Source organism: Martes martes (assembly GCF_963455335.1).
Source record: "Martes martes genome assembly, chromosome: 15".
NCBI lineage: Eukaryota > Metazoa > Chordata > Mammalia > Carnivora > Mustelidae > Martes > Martes martes.
Window position 1 is genome coordinate 48,334,099 of NC_137903.1, and position 17,925 is coordinate 48,352,023.

A 17,925-nucleotide genomic window follows, 5' to 3' on the forward strand; every position below is an offset into this window, starting at 1 on the left:
AGCTTGGGTGGCTCAGTCAGTTGCTCAGTCAGTGGCTCAGGTCATGATCTCAGGGTCCTGGGATCGAGCCCCGCATCGGGCTGTCTGCTCAGTGGGGGGTCTGATTCTCCCTCTGCCCCCCCCCCCACCTCTGCTGCTTGGCTCTCTCTCTCTCTCTCTCAAATAAATAAAATCTTTTAAAAAACTGCAAGCATATCAGTGGGTATACTCTCTCAATAACAGTGCTGCTCTATATTTATACAATATTATCTTTAAAAAATATTCAGGATGCTTTATAATTTGCTCTGAAAACAACCCCCGAAATGAAAGGACAGACTATTCTAAACCTATTTATAACAGGTGACTGTATCCACTCAAGGAACCTGACATGTAGCAATAATTAAAGGCCCAGGCGAGGGCAACGAATAAAGACTCCTGTGGGCCAACCCACTGCTCTTACCACATGCAGAGTGATGGCGCCTAAAACAGATGGTCCCCGAATGACCTTTTTCGAGAGTTCCTATTTCTGTCAGGACAGCAGAAGCCATTTAAACCAGGGAACCTCTGATGATTTACACGCTCTTAGGGGAGCTTATCTGTATATCGTCAGGACTCCAAAATACAGGGTAATTTATGTTTGTGATCTTCCAGGAAAAGAAACAATCATTACGATTCGTCTGCGATCCTACCTTCTTTGCCTCACGCTAAACCGAAGAGTATTTCCACACACTTTTAAACGGCATAAAATGTATACCGTTCCTTCTGCTGACACAGCCGGGGAACAACAGATGAACTACCTCAGCTTTCACAAAGCAGCTCCAGGAGGGCAAGGCCCAGTCGCCTCTTTACCCGCAGGGCCTCCGCGCCTCGCTGGGGCCCGACACTCATGGGAGTTACGCAGCGTATACTGGTGGCGCGAACGAACAAGGTCAGCAGAGGATGAGCTTCTTTTCAACAGTGAGAGATAAAAATAGCTTCAACGTAGTCTCCCTGAAGGACCGCGGAGGGAGGTTCCGAGTTAGTCATTTTTTTTCCCCCTGAAACTTCCTGTCTGCTTGGATTAATCACCGAAAATGGACCCAGGACAGAGCCTTATGCTTTTTCTCTATTCACATAAATTCCCAAACACTGAGCCTAAAGGATACATTGTGATTTTGTTATTGATTGATTGATTGATTGACGCTAACCGTAAACATTGCTGAGGTAGGAATGAGGCCTCTAACTTTACGACTGCAAACGATACACAATTGTATTCTGTTTCCAGTCAATGTATGAACCGGTAATTACATTGCCTCACCGCATCTTCCTTAAAAACACTGTGTGTGGTTGCTAGGAAGAGAAGGAAACCCCAAACAACGGGGCTCAGTGGTTGTGGGGGGGGGTGGTACTCGGGCCCAGGACAAGCCATCCCTCCGCGCATGCGCACAGGCGTGCACTGCCAAGAATTGGGAGGACCGAAGATGCGGTAGAGGCACGGGGAGGGGATGTCACCTTCAGATTTCCCAGTTACAAAAAATAAGGAAGTATATATAATTACAGAAAGATTTCTATTGATTATGTATGTATGATGTATTTGTTTTTACAAATTACCACTCGCCAAGATCACAATAACAGCTCGGTGATCGCTTACTATATAAATCAGGCCCTATTCTAAGTGATTTCCATGTATGAACTCATTTTAATGTTCACAAATATTTACATATATTAGCTCATTCTTATGTCCACAATGTCTTTCTGAGATAGGTACCATTTTTATTCCTATTGTATAGATGAGAAGGCTGAGGCATTTACCTGAGACCACACAGGTGGTAAGTGATAGTGGCGGGATTTGGACCAAAGCATAATGGCCCCAGAAGCCATGCTATAGCCACTAGGCCAGCAGTTCTCAAACACTTTAGGATCAAGACCCCTTTGCCATATTCTCCAAATTTTGACACATTTCCTTGTACAATATGAAAAAAACAAACAAACCCATTTGTTAAAATCATCATCAATCTCATTAGGAAAATCTTGCCAGAAGCTGTCAAGCTCATGGTGGTACAAAATTTTCCAAAATTCTAATTCTGGTTTAATGTTTGAATTCTATAACTAGCAACACATTGTGCCATTTTTTTTTCTTTGAAGTGACCGTTTCTCATCATTTATTCTTGAGACAATGTTTGCCAAATACCCAAGTCTGCATATCCATAATTTGTCTGTCAGGAATTTTTTTCTAAAGTAGAGATGGTGTTCCATAAAAATAACCACTCTTTCAGCCTGCAACTCAGTCAACCACACAAGTACTTTTCCTTGAAATGACCATCTTACCTCGGTGTGCAGAAGAAATGCCATTTTATCACATAGACTATTAAAAGGCTCTGTACCCAAGGCACAGGACTTAATAAAATTAAATAAAATTGACTGCTTCATCAAGGACATTCTTCAGTGAAAATGGAATGTATGCTTCCACTGTAAGTGCACAGGGGGCGGGGGGGGGGGAAGGGGTGAATACAACGACTATAAGGTTTGGTGCCACTGCCTTGATTTGTGCTGGGACACCAGCAGTTTCATCCGCTCTTGTTTTTGCACCATCGGTGCAGATGTCAACACGGCAAAAAAGGCAAATTGCTTCTTAGTACGGTCACGAAAACGAGCTTGAGGACATCCTGAGACTGTTTGTTGTAGGCCACAGTTTGACTAGTGTCTCTCGATTTCCTTTGCAGAGAAAAGAACTATCAATTATTTAATTTGCTATATGCTTTATTAAAATAAATAAATAAATAAATAAATAAAATTAATAAAGAACCACTTTATTGAGGTAAAATTTACATTCCATAAAAGTCCATTATAAGTGTATGATTAAGTGATTTTAGTAAATTAACACAACTGTACGATTATTACCACAATCCAATTTTGAACAGTTCTATTATCCTAAAAAGTTTCCTCAATCCATTTACAGGTCTGCTCTCCTCTCTGTAAGCCCCAGGCAACCACAAATCTGCTTTCTGTTTCTACAAATTTGCCTTTTATAGATTCATAGAAAATGGAATCTTAGAACACATAGCCTTTGGGGTCTGGCACTTTTCACTTAGCATAATGTTTCTGAGGTTCACTGATATTGTAGCATCTTTCAGTATTTCACTTATTTTAATTGCTAAATAATATTCTAGTGTATGGGTATATTGTATTTTGTTCATACATTCACTACTTGATGGACATCTGGGTTACTTCAAGTTAGGATATTATGAATAATCCTGCTAGGAACACTCAGATATATGTAAGTCTTTGTGTGAACACATATCGTCATTTCTCTTGGGCAGGTTCCTAGAAGTGGGATTGCTAGATTATATGCTAAGTATATATTTAACAATTTGAGATATCGCCAACCTGTTTTCCAAAGTGGCTGCACCATTCTACATTCTCACTTGGGATGCAGGATCGTTTGAGTTTCTCCACAACCCCGCCAACACTTGATAGTGTCTTTTCGATTATTGCCATTTGAGGGTGTCTCATGTGGGCTTTATTTATTCTTAAAAATATGATTTATGTGGATTTGTTCTTTGTGTCCCTCAGAACACCTAACACCTTGCCACGTGGGAGCATGCTTACCAGTTAGCTTTACTTGCCTCAAGAAGTTAGTTTTCTATTTCCTTATAAACATCACTTAACTTCTTGTTTGTTTGTTGGGGAAGGGGAGGTTTACAGAGATCTGCTTAAAAAGAAAAGGCAAAGAAACAAGCAAATACACAGAGAAAACCAGAAGGACTCACAAGATGAGGCTAATGGGAGCCTCAGATGGAGAAGACCAAACACAGAGCCAGAGTCATGCCATGTCTGGGGTGCTCCAGAAATAGGAACAGAGAATCTGGTTGATGATGGAAGCAGTAACTAAGTTATCATTTTCCTTGGCAGAAAAACCGATTTTATTGGTATTTGACACTTACAAACTAGTACCTAAAATAAACTGGAACCAAGTGGGACTAAGACAAAGCCATTGGACAAGCCCCCAGGAAGCAGTTTGCAGAGCAGTGTTTTTCATGATCCATCCATTTTGGTATCAGAGTCCTCTGGGATGTTTGTTAAAATACAGATTCCCAGGCCCTACCCAAGATTTCCTGGGTACGTGTCTCTGGGATTGAGGCCTAAGAATCTGCATTTCATTTTATTTTAAGTAGGTTCCATACCCGGTGTGGAGCCCAACACAGGGCTGGAACTCATGATCGGAGATCCAGAACTGAGCTGAAATCAAGTCAGATGCTTAACCGACGGATCCCCCCCAGGTGTCCCAAGGAATCTGCATATAAAGTAAGAATCCTAGAGGAGCACCCCCTTTAACTTGGTTTATACTTAGTTTTATCAGTTGAAAAAAAAGCATCCACTTCTCAAAAATATTTGGAAACTAAAGCCAGGTAATGACAGGTTTATTTAAACAGCAAATTAAATAACTCCTTTGCTTGGAGTCAGTCTCCCTCTTGATGAACAGAACAGGCTTGTCAGTGTCTAGAGTAGACTTACCATTCTCTTAGTTTCTCTGAGGACGGAGAAAGTCAAACCAGCCATATTTATGTGGCCGCTCCCCAGTCCCTGGGTGGCACCTCCCGCAGGGAAAGTCAGGACCCCTAAGAGAAACTGATAGCTTCTTGAAGAAATCCCCCCAAAACCTCCCCTCAATTCTTTTTTCTTTTCTTTTTTTTTTTTTGAAGACTTTATTTTTATGTAATCTCTACACCCAGTGTGAGGCCCTAACTCACAACCCAAGATCAAGAGTGGCACGCGTCACCCACTGAGCGGGCCAGGCGCCCCACCCCCCCTGAATTCGGAAGGGGGACGCACTGTGACAGCGGAAAGCTGCCCGCCCCCCCCCCCGTTGGCGAGGGACGGAACTTCTTTTCTCCCATCACTCCTTTGCCGGTGTCGTTCTACCGAGTCTACGCAGATCTGGAAGCTGTAGCCCCGTGAGGCTCCCTGAGCTCCTTCTGGGCTGGAAACGCGGGGAGAAATCTCAGTCTCTTTTTCTGAGCCCAACAGGAGGAAGTTCGGTCTTATAAAGAAATCCCAGGGGCCGGATGGATGCAGGAAGCTGGAGGCCTAGAGAAAAGTAGTGGGGCTTGGAGGACTTGCCTCTGGGACTGCCAGTGAGGGATCGGCGCAGAGGAAAGACGCAAAAGCACTAAATAGGAATTTGCAAAGGGTTCCCCCTACACACCGACTCTGTGCGTGCGTGTGTGTGCGCGTGTGTGCGTGTGTGTGTGTATGTAATTTTAACCACTGCATTTCAGAAAGTACATGAGAACTAGAAAAGTAAATAATTTAACTACAATTAGGAGATGGGGGGTACACACATCTTTAAAATAGGAAGACATGAGCTATAAAATACACGAGTAGTCATTCCAACTTTGAGGGAGTAACCCATAGGATGCACTCTCTAAGAAAACAACCTCGAGGTGCCTGGGTGGCTCAGCTGGTTAAGCATCTGCCTTCAGCTCAGGTCGTGATCTCGGGGTTCAGGGATGGAGCCCCGCATCGGGATCCCTGCTCAGCGGGGAGTCTGCTTCTTCCCTCCTTCTGCTGCTCTCCCTGCTCATTCTCTCTCTCAAATAAATAAATAAAATTGAAAAGAAAAAGCCTCCACAACCTCATTTGATGTTTTATATGGCATTTCTCATGTGGCATTAGTGGGATAAGATACCACTTTCTTCAAATATAAAGGAATTTTAAGCTTCTGTCTTCTGAAGGATGGTGACATATTCACTCTACCAGAATTTCTGGTTATTAACAGACAGCAAGGCCCAAGCCACTAGATGCAACTGTTGACTTGGATCGACCTATATCTTCATAATTTCATGAACTCAGTACTTCCATTTATAAATTACCTATCCAGGGAAATTATCAGAATTATTAGTATTTTGTTAGAATTTAGTAGTGATGAAGTTGGCATGGAAAGTATCAGCTTTATGGCAATTCTTTTTCTATAAATTAAAATATAGCCTTGTACCTCCTTTTCTATCAAGCAAATGTTAAGGGTGGGGTCAAATGAGTTCTAAAGACCTAATATATTTTGTGCAGTTGTCCCTTGAGGTAGATTGTAAACATTTAAAATAATCTTTAAAAAGTAAACAGAGTTGCAAGAAATTGCTTGGAACAGATTTAGTTGTGTACCAACAAATCTAAAACAAAGTCATTAAGTCACTATGCCAGTTAAGTCAGTAATTAAAAGTAACAAGCTCTCTATAATGTCAAATTACACGGAGAATTTTAAGTCGAGGATGTTTTCCAGAAAATGATGTATCTCTGAGTTTTTCAAAGAAGTATTACATATATACCCAGACAATGAACTAATCTGGAAGAACCATATTCAGTTTTTGCCCGAGACGCTTTGTCACTTTGAACCGGGGAGATCATACTATAGTAAAAAAACAATCCCAATACCGGTGGTTCAATAAAATACAACTTTATGTCTTGCACATGCTATATGTCTTGCACAAGCTGAGGCGGGGCTCTGCTCATCCTAACCCCTCACGGACTCAGGCTAATGGAAGCCCCGTGTTGGCACCTGCTGTCACAATCATCACAGCAGAGGAGGCGACGCTACAGCAGAGCAATAATTAAGTGCTCGTGTTTATGGGCCAAAGCAACTCAGAGAACTACACGGAAATTCAAGAGAATGGAGAACGTATAATCCTAGTATGTGCTTAAAAAGAGCAACACTGGAATATTTATGAATAGTCCGAATGACCATCACGATGCTCATTTTTTTTTTTAAGTACGTTTTCTTGATCACAGAACTACCTAACGTTAATCACAGAAATCTTTTTTTCTGAATAATCAGATGTACAACTGTGTCAAGTATCTTACTCGAACTAAATTATGTGTAATTTGCATAAATATGGAAGAAACTGAAATACTGAAAGTTTAGATTGGGCTAAAATTTGGGTTTAGATTTCAAGACAAAGCTGAAACTACGAGGTTAGCTGACTGTAGTGGATAAGCGTTAGTGAATCAGGCTAAGTGCCAGGTGGACACATGAAGAGGGAAACAGAGACAAAATCTGCGGTTTATACCCCAGAAAACTGCACCTACGTCCACACCTACACCCATGCTCACACACTTCTTGAATTTTCCATTTCCCACTTCTCTCCAACCACCAAATAAAACAAAACACATAGAAATGTCAAACATATTCACTGTCATCCATAGTAACAAAATCAAAGGCTTTAGGAGTTCAACTATCCATGGATGGTGCTCCCTAAAAGACCGCATTTAAGAGCTCTTGAGCACAAAATAAACGTGCTTTGTCACAGATTTTTCTGGTGGGTAAAAATATAGTCAGAAAAATCAAAGTATATTCGATCAAAGCTAATAAAATATGAGAATGAAGAGATGTATCACTCATTATGTCTTTAATATTTTAGCAAATAAAAAGTCACCATTTACGCAGAGTTGCTAAATGTTCCCTTTGATGAACAGAAATCTCGACAAGTTTATCTAAGTTGAAGAAACTGTCCGTGTCAAAGCTGAAAACAAAAAAGTTAAATGATCCAGGTTTTCTTACAGGCACGATGTTTTTCTCGCACTCATTGTGCTGTAGAAGCCAGCCAAGAAATCAGGCTCCAGCCTTCCGGAACTCACCGGACACACCCACAACTCTTTTTTAATTTCAAATTTGCCAGTGCCCAGGAAATCTGCGCCATCGGTTTCCTCTGCTCCCGTAGCAAGTCAACACACACGTGGGGCTTAAAACCACACACATTTATTTTCTTATACTTCCGGAGGCCAGAAGTCTGAAAACAATTGCAGGGCTGCCTTCCATCTGGAGGTCTAGGAGAGACACCGTTTCCTTGCCCTTCTCGGCTTCTACACGGCACCTACGCTCGCTCGCGGGCTCATGGTCCATCTTCAAAGCAGTACTGTAGCACCTTCACCCCTCTCTGACCTCTGGTCTGTCCTTAACGTCTTCTTTTTCTAACTCTGATTCTCCCAGCTCCCTCCTGAAAGGATCTTTGGGATTATACTGGGCCTGCTCAAATCAAGAAAATCTCTCCATGTCTAGATCCTTGATTTAATCACACCTGTAAAGTCCCTTTTCCCAGGTAAGGTGCCATATTTACAGGTTCCATGGTTTAGGATGTGGACATCTCTGGGGGCGGGTTTTTTCTGGCCTACCACCGTGTCTGCCTGGCTTCATACGGAATATTCAGGACTCTCCCACACACAAAACAGGTCCACCTCAAGGTACCCCCAAATCAGCCCACTACAGCATCAACCCAAGTCTCAAGCATTAGCCAAGTCATATCAGCTTGGAAGTCCCTAAACTTCATTACCTAAATAAATTAGATATGAGTGAGATTTTGGGTCTAATCCCTCCTAGGGCAGAACTGGTCTCCATCTGTGAACGTGTGAACTAGAAATCAAGGGACCTGCTCACAAAATACACTGGTGGGGCAGGCGTAAGAGGACAGCAGAGGGCTTCCTACTCAACCAGCGAGAAACGGAAGGAAAAAAAAAAAAAGAGTTACTTGTTCCAAGCAATTGCAAAATCCGACTGGGCAAACTCCATGAGCTTTCAAGGCCTGATAATAATCCTCGGTGGGATAAGACTCCGATCTCTGGACCTGCGGCTCCAGACTTGTGGTCATTCTTCCTTTTTCTTGAAGGACAGCAACATGTTTGTAGCTCAGCCCCTTTATCAGCTTGTTTCCTGCCTGCACAAGTTTGGGGGCCTGACACCCATTTCTTCCATTTCACCCTCTTGCTGTCGCTTCCAGTTCAAACTGCAGTCTTTCTGCTGGTGTCACCTTCTCAAGAACGCCATGGGCCCCCTGTGGATGTCTTGGGGCTTCACTTCGTTACCCAGGAGGCCCTTCCACGGAGATTTCCTAGATGCTCCCATCTCTGTTTCTGGCTTCTGCTGGGATGGTTGAGGGAATACACGCCTCATCTTACTCAGAGAGTCATCCGTGGGACTGAATAGTCTGACCTTTTAATTTTTTCCAGGGATTAGCATAAGATTGTTCAGCCACACCCTTGGCCTTCTTTCCAGAGCACATGTTCCTGAGAGCGAATCTCCTAGTTTTAGCATCTTTTGCAATCTGGACAGGCTAAGAATTTCCCAAATCAACAAGTCCTGGCTCCTTTTTGATCAACAATTCTTCCTTCAATTTATCTCTTTGCTCCCCCATTTTACCATCGGTAGCAAGAAGAAACTACGTGGTGATTTCAACACTCTGCTAAGAAATCTTCTCAGCTAAATATTCAAGTTCATTGTTTACAAGTTCTGCTTTCCACATCCTTGTAGGACATGATTCACTATGTGTTTGGCATATGACAAGTGTCACTTTTCCTCCAGTTTCTTTTTTAAAAAAATATTTTATTTAATTTATTTGACAGAGAGACATTGCAATTAGGCAGAGAGGCAGGCAGAGAGAGGGGAGAAGCAGGCTCCCCGCTGAGCAGAGAGCCCGATGCGGGGCTCCACCCCAGGACCCTGAGATCATGACCTGAGCCAAAGGCAGAGGCTTAACACACTGAGCCACCCATGCGCCCCTTTCCTCCAGTTTCTAACTGGAAACTTGCCAGTGGTAACTTTCACGTCTGTATTTCTACCAACAGTGGGTTTGTGAAGTCTTACGTTCTCTAAGAGATACGGGTTTTCTTCATCATGGTCTTCACTTTTTTTCTGAGACCTCACCAGCAGACTCTTCCATATCCATATTTCTACTAACTGTTCAAGGCAAGCTAGGCTTTTTCTACCATGCTTCTTGGAATTCTAGTCTCTGTCCACTTTCCAGTTCCAAAGCCCCTCCACATTTATAGGTGTTTGTTAGAGCACTATTATATATCAAGGTACCAAATCTATATTGGCTTCCTACAGCCACTTAACAAATTACCACAGACTTACAGATTTTTAGAATGTTTCCTTGACTTTTCCAGCTTCTAGAAATTAACCACCTTTGCTCAAGTCTCCTTTTTTCCATATTCAAAGTCAGAGCTTAGCATCTCTCTTCTTTGAGCTCTGCTTCCATTCTTATACCTTCTTCTTCCAATCTGATCCTCCTACATTCCTCTTAGAAGGATCCTTGTGATGCTACTGGGCCCCCCTGGATAATTTCTCTATGTCAGGACCCTTAATGTAATCACATCTGCAAAGTCCCATGTAAGGTACCATATTGACAAGTTCCAGGAATTAGGATGTGGACATCTTGGGGGAAAGGGTCATTCTTGCCTCTACCTTTTCTTAGTGAAGAACTCGGCATCTCACATCTGCAAAACTCAGTCTTATCAGGACAAACCAGTCCCATGGCCCACAATGAAAAGGTACATAGGGAAAGAAACATGGATTGACAAGTACTAGTGGAAAACCATAGTAGAGAAACCTAATGGTCCATCCTTCACTAAATCAATGTTTAATGGTTCTTGTGCACCAGACTGTGCTAGAGAGTTGGCGATATCATCCTCATCCACTAAAAAATCAGAGAGTGTGAACTGATGCTTGGAAACGGTAAACGTATGTGTGGTAGAAGCGCTTGAGATGACACTTAACTCTGAGGAGGAGGTCAGGGAAGGTTCCTGGAGAGCGAACCAGGCAGGGATGGGTCTGGAAGGAGGAAGAATGTACACTCTGACAGGGATAGGAGAGAACTTGGCAAGTACTTGGAACCACAGAGAGCCTGGGAGAGCCTGGGAGAGCCTGAGGTGCCGGGGGTGGGGGGCATATGAGAGATGACGTGAGGTGGGCAGGGGTGGAGGGCTCATGCTTGGACACTGGGTTTTCTTCGGAAACAAGGAGGAACTACTGAAGAAGTTTATGAACCTTCTGGCAAAATGTTTCAGAGATGGAAGTTGGGCAGGAAGAGCATCACAGACATAGCTTGTGTTGATAAGATAGTTACCCCGGAAATAAGGATGAGCAAATGGGTTTGAGAGTGGCCACAAAAATTCCCGAGTGCCCACTGCATGGTGAGCACCTTGCTTTCCTTTGAGGGAGACAAGAAAAAGATAAAGGAGACCCCCACCTTCAGGGAGCAATTACAAATGTCAGAGGAAGAAAACCCCCAAATACTAAATACAGCACTTACATATCATTTAAATCCAAATATCTGTAAAATAAAATAAATATATATATACATACCGCTTGTATCTATACTTCTAGAAGTAAAAGTGCTGATGAAATCTGAGGTCATCTGAACGTACCGGGCTGGAAGAGGACAAGGTTAAGTCAAGGACAACAGCCAGGTTTTCGGCTGAGCTGACACAAGGAAATGGTGGTGGCCAAATGGAGAATAAAGGAACTTTGGGGTTACTTATTAAAAGGGTGAAATACAGATTTCAAAAAAAATTGTTTTTTTTTTTTTTTCTTTGCTATGTATGTGTAATGGGCGGGTCGACTCCAAGGGAAGGTATCTTTCTGGGCAAGCAAAGGAAAGGTGACACGGCTATTAAGCAGAAATGGGGCTGGGCAGAGGTGCATTTCTTGAAGGGAATGAAATGTAAGCTTCAGGGCCTATACCCAGATGGCCTGAATAGTCAGAATTAAGAGAAAACGTAGGGGCATCTGGGTGGCCCAGTGCGTTAAAGCCTCTGCCTTCGGCTCAGGTCATGATCCCAGGGTCCTGGGATCGAGCCCCACATCGGGCTCTCTGCTCAGCGGGGAGCTTGCTTCCTCCTCTCTCTCTGCCTGCCTCTCTGCCTACTTGGGATCTCTGTCTGTCAAATAAATAAATAAAATCTTTAAAAAAAAAAAAAAGAGAGAGAGAGAGAAAATGTAGTCTTTCTGAATGGATACATTAGAATGCAACTACTTTTGAGACCACAGCCTTTACTTACCACAGTCCCTCCGTGTGACTAAACCAACATTCGTGGAGAAGCTGACTGGTGAGGGCCCTGGAGAGACCACCTGCCTGAATGCCTGGGACATACTGGTTTACCTCACAAGAGCGGATCTGAGGTCAGGCAGGCCTGACTGGATCCAGGAGCACAAGGAACACTCCCTCACTCCTTCGCTAATCACCCTGATTTCACTTTTTCCAGGACCCTGTGGCAATGCCAGAGTCAACCTTTACAATCCTGTGGCTCAACAGGCAAGAAAGTCTTCCCTGTTAGGGCCTTTTTCAAGGATCTCAGGGAAACAGGGATTAGCCTGCCTTTCGTCCAGTGTCGACTTGGCAGGAGACCACATCTTTTATTCTGCCTGTGAGCTCTCTGCATGGAAGAAAGTTTTTTCTTTTATATTACTGGACATATTTACAAAACATACACATTCTCTGTTGCACGGATTTCTCTTTTTAAAAGGTGTGTTTAAAAAGATCCTTTTACGTTTTCACACACGGGAGTTCTAAGTTTTGACTAGTGGAGAAGAACAGATTTCTTTTATCTCTGATTATTTCTCCATCCCTTCTAGGATTAGTCCGGGCTAATTCTAAATTTAGCTCCCTCCCCATACATTTTCTTTTATACCCTTCTGCCACCTCTCCCACCAGAAGTCGGTGTAAATGAAGGAAGTCGATGTTTTAACAGTGCCCTCAGGCTTTCTAGCGAATACAAGTGTCAATCCCGTCACGGCAGGATTATTTTACAATGCCGAGTCAGTCACTGGATTTCTGTACACAGTCTTGACAGTCAATAATCAAATGTGGCCTTGTTCCATTATTGATGTAACTTTTAGCCCAAGGCTAGGAAAAAAAGACTGGTTGGTTCTAACTAGCATTTGGGCTGAAAAAGCTCTTTAAAATAAAATATGGTACTTAGGCAATAAAAGGTAAGCACTGTTTTTCCCCCACGTCCCCTGCCCCCCACTCCTTGGGGGAAATGGGCTGCTAGAAATATCTTCATTCTACACTTTGCAAACACAATCATCCAGAAATGCTGTAATGGGTTGTGTTTAACCAGGAGTGTCTTTATTTGCTCACCTCCTCAGTCTTTTTAGAAGCTTTCTAGAAAAGCCCCCATACTCATCTTCTTCCACGTCTGCCTTCACGGCTGGTGTACACCCTCCCATAAGACTTCTGAGCTGACCCCTTACTGGGCCTGGGCCCCGCTTGGGCGGCCTGACAATCAAGCAGGGGAGAAAAGCTAAGAGCCTGTGATCTATGTTCTCCGCCACTGGCGTTTCTCATCTCTTCGAGGTTCTTTAAGGAGACTTTCCAGTGAGGGGCTTATCAGCGGTACGACAGGCTTCAGTTTGGTGAGTCTGCCTTACGTCAAGTGGTTCCTGAACGTCTGATCCCATTTTCTCCATCCTTCTCGCTCGAGATCCTACCAGGCAAACCCGTCTTCACAGCTTGCTTGTTCCCTTCTCCTTTGCCTCTCACCTGAAGGGACAGTCAGTCTTTCCCTACCTGAGTCCAAGGCCGGGGGGTGGGGGGGAGGGCAGAGCCGGCACAGAGAGAAGACCATGTTAGACCCCACGTCTACGAGCCCTGATGAACCACACAGTCCTAAACACGGGACGATCCCCGTTCCTCCAAAGACAAGATCCTCAGAGACGCGTCCCGGCAAGCTTAAATATATCATCCATCCTTCTGGAATGCAGTCAAAACCTTCAGGCGACGGACTTACAATAAATATTAATTCAGCTACACAAATATTTAAAACCGCATATTGTGTACAAAATTATAAGACTTCAGAAAAATTACTTTTCCCACATTCATGTCTCGTCAACATAAACGTCCCAGGTGTACCCCACCTCAGTGTTCTCACCAGCAGTCACCCACTTTTTGAGTTTCTCATGTTCTCAAGGCATATTATCTTTACTTCCGACTTGGTGACATACAAGGCCGGCTGAATTTCCGTAGGCAGCTGTCTTGGGTGTTTATTCCAAGTCATCAATACCCAGGTTAGGAGTGGTGATCTCCGTGTTCTTCAGCACTTCCTGCATTATTCTTTCAGCGTAAACTGTTAAAAAGGCCGTTCTGATGACGCACAGAAATATTACTAAATTAGAATGGTATTTTTTTTTTCTCATTTAGAAACAGACACGAATGCTGTCAGCAGGTCCCTCTCGGGAAGCCCTTCAAGGGCTCACTGACGAAAGCCAGTGTTTTAGACTAACGTTTCCCTTAAACTTTGTGTTCAAAGGACCAAGAATGTCCCATCCCATGTGATTCATACAGAAGGTGCAGCCACTTTTCTCAGGGACTTAAAAAAAAAAAAAATCCTGCTTGTATTCTGGGAAATACCACAACACAGTGAAAACTTCTCGTGTGAATACAACGGAAAGGGTACCTTTACCACCGTGCAAGGTTTCCTGATAAAACTCAATAGAAATATTAGAGACTTTATCCCATCTCTCAAGGGGAATCTTGAAATGAAATCTCACCAATGTGGAGGGCCCCATCTGTTGTCCAACGGTCATTTGGTAGGAAACATTCCGAGGGCAGTGAAACTATGCAGAACAACTTGTACGTATGCTGATGTGCTTGCCCAAGTCCCTATTGTCTCCCAGAGTCATTGTTCCAGAAGATAAACTCCTCAAGTACACATCTAACCGTGTTTAATCTGTTTCTTATACGAGGCCATTAGGTATGTATGTAACTGACGCCCCTGTGATTATCTGACAATAGAGAAACATAGCTTTTGATTCTTTATCACCGTGGGTTCTTATAATTGCAAAAACAGTAACAAGTCAACATAATGGCTATCACTGAACACCCCTGGCAGGTGCCAGACACCACACCAGGACCTGTGGGCATTCATTACGTTAGTACAGACCAACGGCCACGCACGGGCCCTGCCGTGTGGTAAGAGCCCAACAGATGTCAGCAATTGCTGTTATTGTTATAATTCGAACTTTTTATTATTTGAGCCTCACGACAACAGCATGAGGCAAGCATTCACAGATGAGAACATTAAGGAAACCATTAAGGAAACGGTGGCTCTGAGACATTTTCTGAGTTGCCCAAGGTCAGAGAGTTATTGGCCAAAGGGGGGCAGGAACCATGCACTGGCATATCATCTCTTTCAATAAATATTGTGCATTCTTTTTGTTTTGTTTTGTTTTCTTTTAGAGACAGTGGGAGAGAGAAAGCATGATGGGGGTTGGGAGGAGGGCAGAGGGAGAGGGACAAGCAGGCCCCGCTCTGAGCAGGGAGCCTGATGCAGGGCTCGATCTCTGGACCCCAGGATCACGACCTGAGCCGAAGGCAGGGGCTTAACCCACCCAGGTGTCCCAATATTGTTCATTCTTAAAAAACCCAATATCTATATAAATTAAAGAGGGTGAGAGTAAGAGCAGTCCACATAATTTTTATCACCTGCTTTGTGTTTCAACAACAGAAGGTGAGACGAGAAGCCTGGAAGAAACCCAGTTTCAAAGACACAGGCAGAACCCCATGGCCACTGGTGAAAAACAGCATCTGTACCTCCCAGACCAAAGCAACTCAAGGCCAGGCGAGCCGTGTGACTAGCTGATGGCACCTTGAGTGAGCAACAGGGAGCAGAGGCACCAGGTATGACTGATAAGGACAGCCAGCAGTGAGTACCCCTCCCAAAGGCATTCAAATTACATTTTTAAAAACGGAGGTAGAGGGGCACCTGGGTGGCTCAGCTGGTTAAGCCAGGGTTCTGGGATCGAGTCCCGCATCTGGGTCCCTGCTCAGCAGAGAGTCTACGTCTCCCTTTGCCTCTGTCTACTGCTCCCCCTGCTTGTGCTCTCTCTCTGTCAAATAAATAAATAAAACCTTTAAAAAAATTGAGGTAGAATTGACATAACATTAAATTAGTTTTCAGGGGTACAACACAATGATTGAACATTTGTCTATATCGCAAAATGATCGCCACAGTAAGTCTAAGTAACATTTAACACCATAGATAGATGCAAAAATTTTTTTTTCTTGTGATGAGAACTGCGGTTGAGTCTACTCTCCTAACAAGTTTCAAATAGGTAATATAGGATTATTAACTACAGTCACCATGCCGTACTTCACACCCCCATAACTTATTTATCGTGTAACTGCAAGTTTGGACCTCTGGACCCCCTTCACCCATGTTGTGTGCCTTCTACCCTCCCGCCTCTGGCAACCACTCCAACTTAAGTCTTTAAAAAAGGCTATTTCTACCGGCCAGTCAGACGTACAGTGGTATGCTGGAGCCGGCCCTGACTAGGAGAGCCAGTTGTTAAATATGCAAGAATTCTGTGGTTGGTAGTTTGAAATCAGCCCTTGTGGGAGTAACTGCATGACGGAAATTGGCAAATAGTATCAATCAAACCTTTTCTCCCCCCAGAGAGTTAGTGTCTCTCTCTCTAAAATCATAAACAATTTGGTTTTAGATTTGTTTGTCATCTCTACCTGGTCCTTGTTCTAGGCTTGGGACAGGTGTTCACGACCAAAGTAAGGGGACCTTACATCATTGACAACCTTTTCCTTAAATAAATACTCTTTATATGTGATCAAGAGGAAACTACAGTCCAGTGGAATGCTTTAAATGGACGAGGCTGACCTGTCATCGTGATGCTTTTTAAAAAACTGGGTTAAGGGAGCTGAAATTCCTGACTTCCTTCGGCTCAGCTCCTAGGACAAACAGCTATGTCATGTCCTCTCCACAGCATGGTGACTTCTTCCTGAGCGGATGACACGGGATCCTCCTCCACCCCTAGCTCACTGTTTTGTCGTCCCGGTCCCAGTCACCAAAAAAGCCACGATTGGCTTTTGGCCACAATTGGCCACAATTGGCCACGACTAGCTTCTATCACAATTCTGTCTTGCAGGAAGTTCTATTATTTCTCCTCCAAATCAGGCAGGTGTCTCTTTAGGGATTTTCTTTGAAAGGACACTGTAATCTGGAAATGAAGTAGAGTTGTTTTTGGTTTAACCTTCCACAGAAGAGGGAAGTCCAGCTTCCAACAAAATGTGGGGCAAGAAGAGATTTGAGCTAATCTGTGTACCACAGGACTTTCAACCCCGCTCTGCAAAATTCTCACGCTTCCATTTAATGATGGCTGCGGAGGGAGATGGGAGACAAGGGCACAGACAGTGCTGCTTTCTCGTCCAAATTAATGAACACCACCTGGTCCCCTGCTCCTTTATCATTAGAACAGCTCCAAATCCATCCAGAGACTAGAACCTGAGGAGTTGCAGAAGCAACTCAAAGTGGCATGGTACAGTTTGTCAGCCTTGTGGAGAAAGGCAATCCCCCCCCATCCCCCCAAAAAGCCACCATGATGACTGACGTCCTCAGCCTCCTGTGTGGAACCAGCTTCCCCCTCACTGTTCTTGCTCTAGTGCCTCAGCTCATCTGTTTATCCACCTCTCTCTGTCTTCTCACCACAGGGTTTGTTTTTTTTTTAATTTTTTAAAAGATTTTATTTATTTATTTGACAGACAGAGATCACAAGTAGGCAGAAAGGCAGGCAGAGAGAGAGGAAGGGAAGCAGGCTCCCTGCTGAGCAGAGAGCCTGATGCGGGGCTCGATCCCAGGACCCTAGGATCACGACCTGAGCCAAAGGCAGAGAGCTTTAACCCACTGAGCCACCCAGGTGCCCCACCACAGGTCCTTTTAAAGGCTTTGGCCTCCTGAAACGGAAGCCCCTTAGAGATAGCGATAGCGTCTGATCTGCGTTTGTGGGCGGTAGGTGACAGTGGGAGGCACTCGGTAAAAGGCTGAGGAAGAGAAACGATTGGACGTCTGTCCTCCTACACTGGACTGCTACACTCTTCGGCAACATTAATCCCACTCGGAGTATGATGCTGGGCAGGTGGTTCCGAGGAATGAACTTGGGAGGGTGGCGGCACCAAAGGGAAGAAGGATGGGAGCTTCTACTGTAGTCGTCACTAAAAGTACGTGTGGACCCCACGGGAGAAAAGAACGAGGGATCACACTGTCCAGGCGCACAGCACCATCACTTCTAAAAATTACAAGAACCTCGGGATTTAAAAAAAAAATAGGTTTGAACTTATTTCAAAGAAAGAGAAAGAGCTTAACATATGTTATTTCACTCTAAAAACCTTTGAAATATATTAACCATAAACCCTC

The 17,925-nt window shown here is 43.9% G+C and overlaps 1 protein-coding gene across 3 annotated transcripts in view; it reads right to left on the reverse strand.

Annotated features, from left to right (window-relative positions):
- Positions 1–17,925, reverse strand: part of LOC308355754 (uncharacterized protein C1orf21) — a 223,211-nt gene that overhangs the window by 33,281 nt on the left and 172,005 nt on the right. The gene's annotated exons all lie outside the window — the stretch shown is intronic.